Here is a 10,144-nt window from a genome sequence, read left to right as displayed (position 1 = left end):
AGGCTGGGCTTTGTATGGATCAGCGGATCCCTTTTATTTGAATTCAAACGTTCCTCACGTAATGGATCTGATGATTGTGGACATTTAGGAAAGTTCCTCAGATGAGGAGGATACTGATCGGAGGATTCCTATCAATATTTGGGATGAATCTGATGATGAGCCGGAAATCGCAGTCATGACAAGATCAGGTCGAGTGGCCGAGGGAAAGGCACCTATGGTGGAGACTGAGATAGGGGAAGGATCGGCTCCCAAGCCAGACGACCAAGTCCTCGAGCAGTTGAAGAAAACACAAGCTAAGTCTACGGTGTGGGAAGTCCTATGCCATTCCAAGTACCACCGTGAAAATCTGATGAAAGAGCTGCAAAATTTGGTTATTTCTACCGATACTGAGCCGGGCAGCGTTAGTAGGAGCAATTATGGCCCGGAAGAAGACTGAAATCATGTTTACTGACGAAGATCTCCCAGAAGAGGGGAAGGCTCACAACAAGCCTTTGTACATCCGAGCTGAAATTAACGGGAAAAAGACTAGCTGTGTGATGGTCGATGATGGATCGACCATTAATGTTTGCCCGCTAAAGCTCTTGTCTAAGTTGGGAGTAGAAAGAGGAGACCTGACGGCCTCGGAAACTGTGATCAGGGCTTATGATGATAGCCGTAGGCACATTGAAGGAGTTTTTAAGGCTAAGCTGAAAGTGGGGCCGCATGAGGAAGAAACTGAATTCACAGTGCTGGATATATCGGTGACGTTTACCGTGTTGTTGGGACGTCCATAGTTCCACAAGTTAGGAGGTGTGCCCTCCACGCTCCACCAAATGATCAAATTCCCCTTCGGGGAGGATATAGTAACAATCAGAGCTGAGAAATTGAGTTCGGTGGCGGCATTGGGAATTGAGCCTCAGCTTTTCTCCGGATTCCAAGTTTCTGGGATCTACGAGTCTAGCATGACCACCGATGTGGTGAAGATGATGAAAGGGGGTTTCATCCCCGGTATGGGCTTGGGAGCACACCATCAAGGGTTGCCAGAATTTCCGGACTTCAAGAGTCAGAAAACCCGAAGGGGCTTGGGGTATGAACTAGGAGGTCCGTCCAACACAGGTGGTGAAAGAAAGGTGGGCCTAAAGAAGTATTTTTTGAATGAGGGTCACAGGAAGGTTTATTCGGGGGCTCCTGAGTCATGGACTAGCACCGAAGGAAAGATTCTGTCAGGTTTCGAGATCTTCAATGATGTTACCGACTGGGGCAAAGGAAAGGCAAGCTGCTTCGTCGAGGAGATCATGATGTTAGATTTGAATGTCGAGGAGCAGGTCATCACTATGGAAGCCATTGTGGGAGCGGTGGAGGAGCCCAGTACCTCCAAAGTTTATGAGAAACCCGAGAACCCTGATGAGGAGAATTGTATTACTGCTTTATTTGAATCCGATGATGTACTCGCCAACACTATCAATGAAATGAATTCTGATTTTGCTTACTTGCTTGATGTTGATCGTGATCATTCCATGCATTCTCATTCATATAACATGCCCACATTTGAAATCAATACAATAGAAATGTCAACTTTCAATCTTGGCACGGATGAAAATCCTAAACTTATACAAATTGCTCAAGAATTAACTATCGAAGAGAGGAAAGAATTTGAGAGAATAATTAAAAAATACGAAATAGTGTTTGCTTGGACATACGAAGACATGCCAGGAATCAATCAATCAATCGTAACTCACCGTATTCCAACATACCCCGATGCTAAGCCCGTAAAACAAAAACTTCGACGCATGAGGCCGGAATGGGCGGATAAGATCAGAGAGGAAGTGAAGAAACAGTTAGAAGCAGGGTTCATCGAAGTAATCGACTATCCCCCTTGGGTGGCAAATGTAGTGCCAATCGCGAAGAAGGACGGTAAGGTGCGAATGTGCGTCGACTATAGAGATCTCAATAAGGCTTGAAGATGAATTCGCATTGCCTCACATCGATGTATTGATCGACAGTGCAGCATCAAGCGTCTTGCACATGAAGGTGGATGGCTTCATGGGCTACATGCAAGTTCAAATGGCAGAAAAGCACAAGGCAAAGACCTCGTTCACAACTGAGTGGGGAACATACTGCTATAGAGTAATGCCATTTGGTTTGAAAAATGCCGGGGCAACTTATCAACGGATGGCTACGGCACTGTTCTATGATGTGATACACAAAGAGGTGGAAGTCTATGTGGACGACATGATGGTCAAGTCAGAGATGAGAGGGGGGCATTTCGCTGCACTTGAGAAGTTTTTGGCTCGAATTGCAGAATTCAAGCTAAGGTCGAACCCGAAGAAGTGCTTCTTTGGCGTTTCATCGGGGAAGATTTTAGGCTATGTGATCAGTAACAAGGGGATTGAGGTGGATCCCGACAAAGTAAAGGCCATACAAGAAATGCCGGCGCCAAAGAATGAGAAAGAAGTGAGAGGATTCCTGGGGCAGGTTCAGTATATCAGCCAGTTCATAGCACGACTCACTGCGATCTGCGAGCCGATCTTTAAGCTGCTACGGAAAGATCAACCCACGGTTTGGAATGATAAGTGCCAGCAAGCATTGGAGTGGATCCGGAACTATTTGTCTAATCCACCGGTTTTAGGACCGCCTAAACTTGGAAAGCCGCTGCTCCTCTATGTAGCAATCGAGGAGCGATCTATTGGGGCAATGCTGGCCCAAGAAGGGGACACCGGTGTGGAGCACGCGGTGTATTATCTGAGTAAGAAGTTCCTGGAATACGAGCTTAAGTATAACATGATCGAAAAGACGTGCGTGGCAGTAGTATGGCTAACAAAGAAACTACGACACTATTTTCAATCTTACAAAGTGATCATTATTTCCCGGATGGATCCCGTGAAGTATCTGTACCGAACCCCATCTCTAACAGGGAAGCTAGCCCGATGGTTGTTGCTCTTGTCCGAATTTGACATCGAATATGTAACGAAAAAGTTTATTAAGGGGAGAGCCGTAGCAGAATTTCTGGCCAATCAGCCTCTGAACGCAGAAGAGGAGGAGATAAATTATGATTTCCCCGATGAGCACTTGAACGCAATAAAAGTTATACCGTGGAAAATGTTCTTCGATGGAGTGGTTAACTTAAATGGAGCCGGAGTAGGAGTGCTACTTATCTCACCAGAAGGAGAAAGGATCCCAATGGGAAAGAAGCTATCCTTCCTTCTCACTAATAATATGGCCGAGTATGAAGCATGTATCTACATGTTAGAGTCGTTAGCAGCATTGGGAGCATCATATGTTGAAATCTGGGGCGACTCAAAACTGATTATCGAACAAGCACAGGGAAACTGGGAAGTAAGGGGAGAAAGGTTGCGTCCATACCTAGACCAATTGGAGGGACTGGCGCAGAGACTCAGCGAGTGTCGTTTTTATCACATTCCTCGAGCACAGAATCAGGCAACGGATGCTTTGGCCACTTTGGTGTCGGTATGGGATAATCCCCGGAACCTTGCCTCAAAGCCTTTGGTATTAAGGAGGTCTCACAAACCATGCTATGAAGGTGTAATGCTGTTGGGGGCGGATGAAAAGCCTTGGTATTTCGATATCATAAACTTCATGAAAAGTGGAACATACCCAGCAGAATCAGAACTTAGCAATCAGGCTGTGATCAGAAGGTTAGCTCAGCAATTTATCATCCACAATGACTTGCTTTACAAAAGGCACACCGATGGTTTACAACTGAGGTGCTTGGATGCGGGAGAAGCCCGTGAGGCAATAGAGTCAGTACACTCGGGAATTTGTGGGGCCCATATGGAAGGAGCAGTATTGGCAAAGAAAATCATAAGGCAAGGCTTCTATTGGCTCACCATGGAAAGAGATTGTCACGAGTATGCGAAGAAATGCCATGATTGTCAAATCCACGGAGATTATAATCACTTACCAGCTATGGAATTGCACGTGTTAGCGCCCATTTGGCCGTTTGCGGCTTGGGGCATTGATATCATCGGGGAGGTTGATGCGGATTCGGTGAAGAACCCGATCTGAGGGATAAGTGTACCCCGTCGTTATCAAGTAATAAATTTCTGGTTTAAGTCCAGGTTATCGTCCACAGGATTTATTTCTGCAAGTACCGAGCTACTCGATCTCGGATGTTATCTAGGCTTAGGGGGTTTTGAGTTTGTTTGATTAAATTAATCTACTCCTAGGTTGAATTACGCTATTCCTAGCTAAGTTATCTGATTCTAACTAAGTTATTCTACGCCTAATTAAGTTACTCTACCCCTAATTAAGTTAAACTACTCCTAAGTGATCTTTTACCAATGCAATTAACCGAAGGAACATGAAGGGATACGATGATAATGAAAATAGAATGTTTAAACTATTGAATTGAAACCTAAGTCACTTGTGTCCAAGGCGATTAACCCGACCTATCCTCCTAAAGTCCCTAGTTCGTGATTCCCTTATAAGGCCGAAACTAGCTCTAAGGCTCAGTAATTTGGGCTTAATCTTCTATAGGGTCGTCAATCCTATAGGCACTGACTAGGTCAGATTCAGCTCGCAATATGTGCCAACCTAATTTTGGGACTATCGAATGAGTTAAACCAATCAGACAAAGCGTAAGACAAAGATTAATACATCAAAACAATTGAATAAACAAGAACTATAATATATATCAAAGGTGGAAACATTGTCACGAAGTTACAATAAACCTAGAATTCATAGCATATATCAGAGGCTAGACAGAATGTAAAAGAAGAAAAATCCCTTTCAGGGAACCTGTCTACCAATGCAGGCGTCTTTCTAGGATTTAAGGATTAAGCTTGAGCAATCCTCGGTGAATGGAGCTTCGGAGGTGTCTTCAATGGAGGTTTGAAGGATATGGAAGAGGTGGGGAAGATTTCTCAAGGTGAAAAGCTAAGAAAATTACAAAGGAAAAAGATATCTAAATTACATTGAAAAATCTCTATTTATAGACGCGGTTCGGGCCTCGTTTTGACCTATTTTCGTGTCTTTGTTGGTGTAGGAAGACGTGGGGCCAATCGTGGCTTCGTGGGGGCGGAATTGGTCTTTTTGACCAATTCCCGCAGGGCTGCTCGTCGAGCAGGGCGAGCTGCTCGGCGAGCAGGGCTACTCGCGACGAGCAGCCCCCTGCTCGCCGAGCAGGCGCCTGGCGGCCTGCTCGGCGAGCAGGCTCCTGCTCGCCAAGCAGGCCTCTGGTGGCCTTCTCGGCGAGCAGGCACAGTGCCTGGGCAGTGCCTGGGCGGTGCCTGGGCGGTGCCGGGGCAGTGCCTGGGCAGTGCCTGGGCAGTGCTTGGGCGGTGCCTGGGCAGTGCCTAGGCTGCTCGCCTAGCAGCGCCCGGGCTGCGCACCGATGCTCAATTCGCCGAGCGACTGCCGGGGGTCCCCGAGACACGATCTTTGCCTGAAATTGATCATGTTTTAACCTGCACACGCACATAAACTCCAAACAACATTAGTCTAAGGGTTAAATTGACCCGCCAATCGCTTATTTGAGCAAACGCTTCGTTTGGTGCGACTTTTGACGGATCAATTAGCTTCAAAAGATAACGGAATTATAATATGCATGCCATTTTGGCCGTATTTGCCTAAATTGATCATAAAACGAGCCTAAACAACGAAAAGTAAATAAAACGTTTCCAATTTCTAACTAACTCACACAAAAGCATTTAAATGCGAGAATTGCTCGCTTATTAACAAAACAACGCTAAAACCCGTCCTAAAACCGTACCCAAAGATAGGGGTTTTTGACCCCTATCAAACCTCCTCGCACTTAAAACTTTACTTGTCCCCAAGTAAACTAAAAAACTAAACCCGCAATCACAAGCAAGCTAGAAAACCTCCCGGTTTGACTAGGTGCTTGACACAATTCGAGCATCTGTAATTACATGCATTCGGAAACACAAAGTAGAGACACGATATCCAAAAGCCGCATTTCGATTATCATAGGTCATAGTTTTAAGCAAAAGGACACATGTTCAATTAAACGAGCTTGAGGGGATCGCTAAGTAAAACACCTCACCATAGGTAGTTCACTCATTTTACACAATTTTGGTGGCTAAAGTGTTTACTCTCGGCTTATGTTCTTGCTTAGGATTACGTTGATTTTGCATGTTCATCCGCGTTCCTCTACTATGCTATATGATTCCGATGATATCAAAAACAGCCTCTAATCGGGGTTGTAATGTGGTTAGAGGGTTAAAGGTACAACAAGGGTTAATAGTTCTAGCGCTACAAAAACTAAGTTTAAATGGCTTTAGCAAATATGAAGTGACTGAGCTTTTTATTTATCCCTTATTATTTTCTTTTTGGGATGTTTTCTTGAGACGTTTTTTTATTTTTAAGAACTGGGGAATGAAGTTCTTCCCTTTTGTTCGTCTCTTTTCTTTTCTTTTTCTTTCTTTTTTTCTGTTTTTCTCTTTTTTTTTCTTTTTTTCTTTTTGGGATAGTGATGCTCATTCACTTCTTAGCCTTTTGGCTTGCTACTGTAATGCCATAAACAAAGATAAAGCGCTAGAAGAAAACAAAGGCTTTATTTGAGCTTTGCACAAGAAATTGGGTTAAGTAGCAAACCAAGTTGTGGTTTGCAAAAACAGGTTAGAACGAAAGAAAAATCTATAAACTACAAAAATATAGGCTCAAAGGGGCTTCCTAGAGTGGATGAAAAAGAAAAAAATAAGGTAAAGAAAATGGTTAATTCTAATGAGGATGATTCATCGTTTATCATCTCAAACCATCGCATGTAGGTTCAACACAGTATTAGGTGCAAAATCTGTAATCTTCCACAAGTCAAAGCTTTCACACAAAAATGTCAAGAAAAAGAGCTTTTTGATGTTCGCTCTTAGGCTCAAATTCAACTCACAATTCTTTGGGTTTCAATTTTGTGTTTACTAGTTTTCCCCAAACTCAAGTTTAATGTCACATGCCTTCGATTCTTAAGTTATCTACCTGAGTAATGATTTTAGCATTTCTTCAAAAGTAGGGTCTAAATGCAAACCTTAGCTCATGCTTTTACAGATACAAGAGTTGTGTCCCACACCTAAACTAGTCGTCATGCAATTTTAGATTCGGTTCTCAGCCCTCAAAGACAAATAACGAAGTTTAGATTCGAAGGAGGTTCACGGTTTTAGGCCCTTAAACATGCAAAACCTAAATAAAACCCGGAAAACGCAAAACTAAACTAGACACGACGCAACAAAAATTTAAAAATTATACAATTTTTGTAAGTTTGTCTACCCCTCCTCCTCACACTAAAAATATGCAATAAGTTCCAACATTGCATCACAAACCATAGAGTACAAGTGCAAAAAGTTAGGGTGGAGAAGACAAATTACTGATTTTAGCGCAATCGCCAAAAGCTTGACGATTTGCGGTGGCAAATTTTTTTTTTTATTATTATTATTATTTATTTATTTATTTCAGCTTCGTTCGGGAAAAAATTCCGAACCGCTGCTTATCTCGGCCGAGCAGCGGGTTGGGCGCCAGCGCCCAGCTCGCGGCGAGCAGGGCCCTGCTCGCCGAGCTGGGCGGCAGTGCCCAGCTCGCCCGAGTTGGAGTGCCCAGCTCGGCGAGCTGGGCCTCCTGAGGCCAAATTTTTTTTTTTTTTTTTTTTTTAAATTTTATTTTAAACCTGAAAACTTTAAAATAAAAAAATAAAATAAAATAAAATAAAACTAAACAAAAAAAATATTTATTTATTTTTTTTTTTTTTTTTTATTATTTTTTTTTAAACGAACACTTTTTTAAAAAAAACGTAAAAGAAAACTAAAAAGACTAAACTAAAAGATCAATGTATAATCTAAATAAAACAAACCTGAAAAGTTTTATTAAAACTTGGGTTGTCTCCCAAGAAGCGCTACGTTATAGTCGGTGAGCTCGACATAGAATTCCCGCCTAGGTGTATGCTTCTACTCGCGTTAGGAATTCAAATTCCTGAATAAATAATCCGTACCTACAAAACGGATTAAGAGCCTCTAATAAGTTTAATGAAAGTAGGAGGCCGAATTTAAACATATTATGAAAAAGTTTGGTTTGCTCCCTTTTGGATTCTCTTGGTAGGTCGAAGAGAATGAAAACTTCTGAGCATGAAGCAAACCTAAACTTTTCTGATTTTTGAGGAAAAGGTAGTTGAGATACACAAGTTTTGATTTGATCTTTTATCTCTATCACATGATTTAGAATTTCAGATTTTGAACCGGGGTTGCTTACCGCTTCCGGTTCTTCACTTACCTCGAGTGATGCATGTGATAGTGGACTTGGTTCTACCTTTTTGTCATTCCTCAAGGAGATGGCTTGAGCTGATTCCCTTTGTGGGATTTCTATGTTTTCCTTTATGCCTGGGAGAGCATCTCGGAATTGCTTTTGCATCTCTTGGTTTATTTGAGCCAATTGGTTGCTCAAGTCCTTGCAAACCTCCTCGTTGATTGTAAGCCGGGCTGATATTCCTTTCAAAAGGGACAACACCTCATCTCGTGAGCTAGAGGGTTGTGGAGGAACTTGGCTTGCTTGTTCGTAAGGGAACATTCCCAATTCGTTTTCCCTGTGCTCATTAACAAACCTATTTGGAGGCCTCAACATGTTAGGGTTCCCGTAGGACAGATTTGAGTGTTGAGGTCTCCTCCAATCACTACCATAAAAGCTGTAAGAATTGGGGTTAGAATTATACCTTTGGTGATCACCCATAAAACTTACACTTTCATTGGTGTTGAGGCTCAGTTTCGCCATCAAGATATCCATTTTCTCATTTAAGTCGGCCATGGAGGGATTGGGAGCCTCATTCTCCAGGGCATGAATGTATTGTCTTGATGGGATAGTAAACTTTTGAGCTTGCCACTCGACTCTTTCTTGCCAATTCATTGATCAGAGAATGCTGAGAAAAAGTGAAGTTCTAGCACAAAAGTTGATAAGTAAAAGTATATAGAACAAATACAAAAGATATGAACAAGTACAGAAGTTATAAAGAATTATATATAAACAAGTATAAACGATATAAACAAAGGCTATTCACAAGGAATGCCTAAACTAACAAATCGACCTTTGGTTCGATATTGCAGAAGAAATAAATCACTGGCAACGGTGCCAAAAACTTGATGCGGATTCGGTGAAGAACCCGATCTGAGGGATAAGTGTACCCCGTCGTTATCAAGTAATAAATTTCTGGTTTAAGTCCAGGTTATCGTCCACAGGATTTATTTCTGCAAGTACCGAGCTACTCGATCTCGGATGTTATCTAGGCTTAGGGGGTTTTGAGTTTGTTTGATTAAATTAATCTACTCCTAGGTTGAATTACGCTATTCCTAGCTAAGTTATCTGATTCTAACTAAGTTATTCTACGCCTAATTAAGTTACTCTACCCCTAATTAAGTTAAACTACTCCTAAGTGATCTTTTACCAATGCAATTAACCGAAGGAACATGATGGGATACAATGATAATGAAAATAGAATGTTTAAACTATTGAATTGAAACCTAAGTCACTTGTGTCCAAGGCGATTAACCCGACCTATCCTCCTAAAGTCCCTAGTTCGTGATTCCCTTATAAGGCCGAAACTAGCTCTAAGGCTCAGTAATTTGGGCTTAATCTTCTATAGGGTCGTCAATCCTATAGGCACTGACTAGGTCAGATTCAGCTCGCAATATGTGCCAACCTAATTTTGGGATTATCGAATGAGTTAAACCAATCAGACAAAGCGTAAGACAAAGATTAAAACATCAAAACAATTGAATAAACAAGAACTATAATATATATCAAAGGTGGAAACATTATCACGAAGTTACAATAAACCTAGAATTCATAGCATGTATCACAGGCTAGACAGAATGTAAAAGAAGAAAAATCCCTTTCAGGGAACCTGTCTACCAATGCAGGCGTCTTTCTAGGATTTAAGGATGAAGCTTGAGCAATCCTCGATGAATGGAGCTTCGGAGGTGTCTTCAATGGAGGTTTGAAGGATATGGAAGAGGTGGGGAGGATTTCTCAAGGTGAAAAGCTAAGAAAATTACAAAGGAAAAAGATATCTAAATTACATTGAAAAATCTCTATTTATAGACGCGGTTCGGGCCTCGTTTTGACCTATTTTCGTGTCCTTATTGGTGTAGGAAGATGTGGGGCCAATCGTGGCTTCGTGGGGGCGGAATTGGTCTTTTTGACCAATTCCCGCAGGGCT

Source organism: Euphorbia lathyris, chromosome 1 (genome assembly GCF_963576675.1).
Source record: "Euphorbia lathyris chromosome 1, ddEupLath1.1, whole genome shotgun sequence".
NCBI lineage: Eukaryota > Viridiplantae > Streptophyta > Magnoliopsida > Malpighiales > Euphorbiaceae > Euphorbia > Euphorbia lathyris.
Note: the sequence above shows the minus strand (reverse complement) of the source record.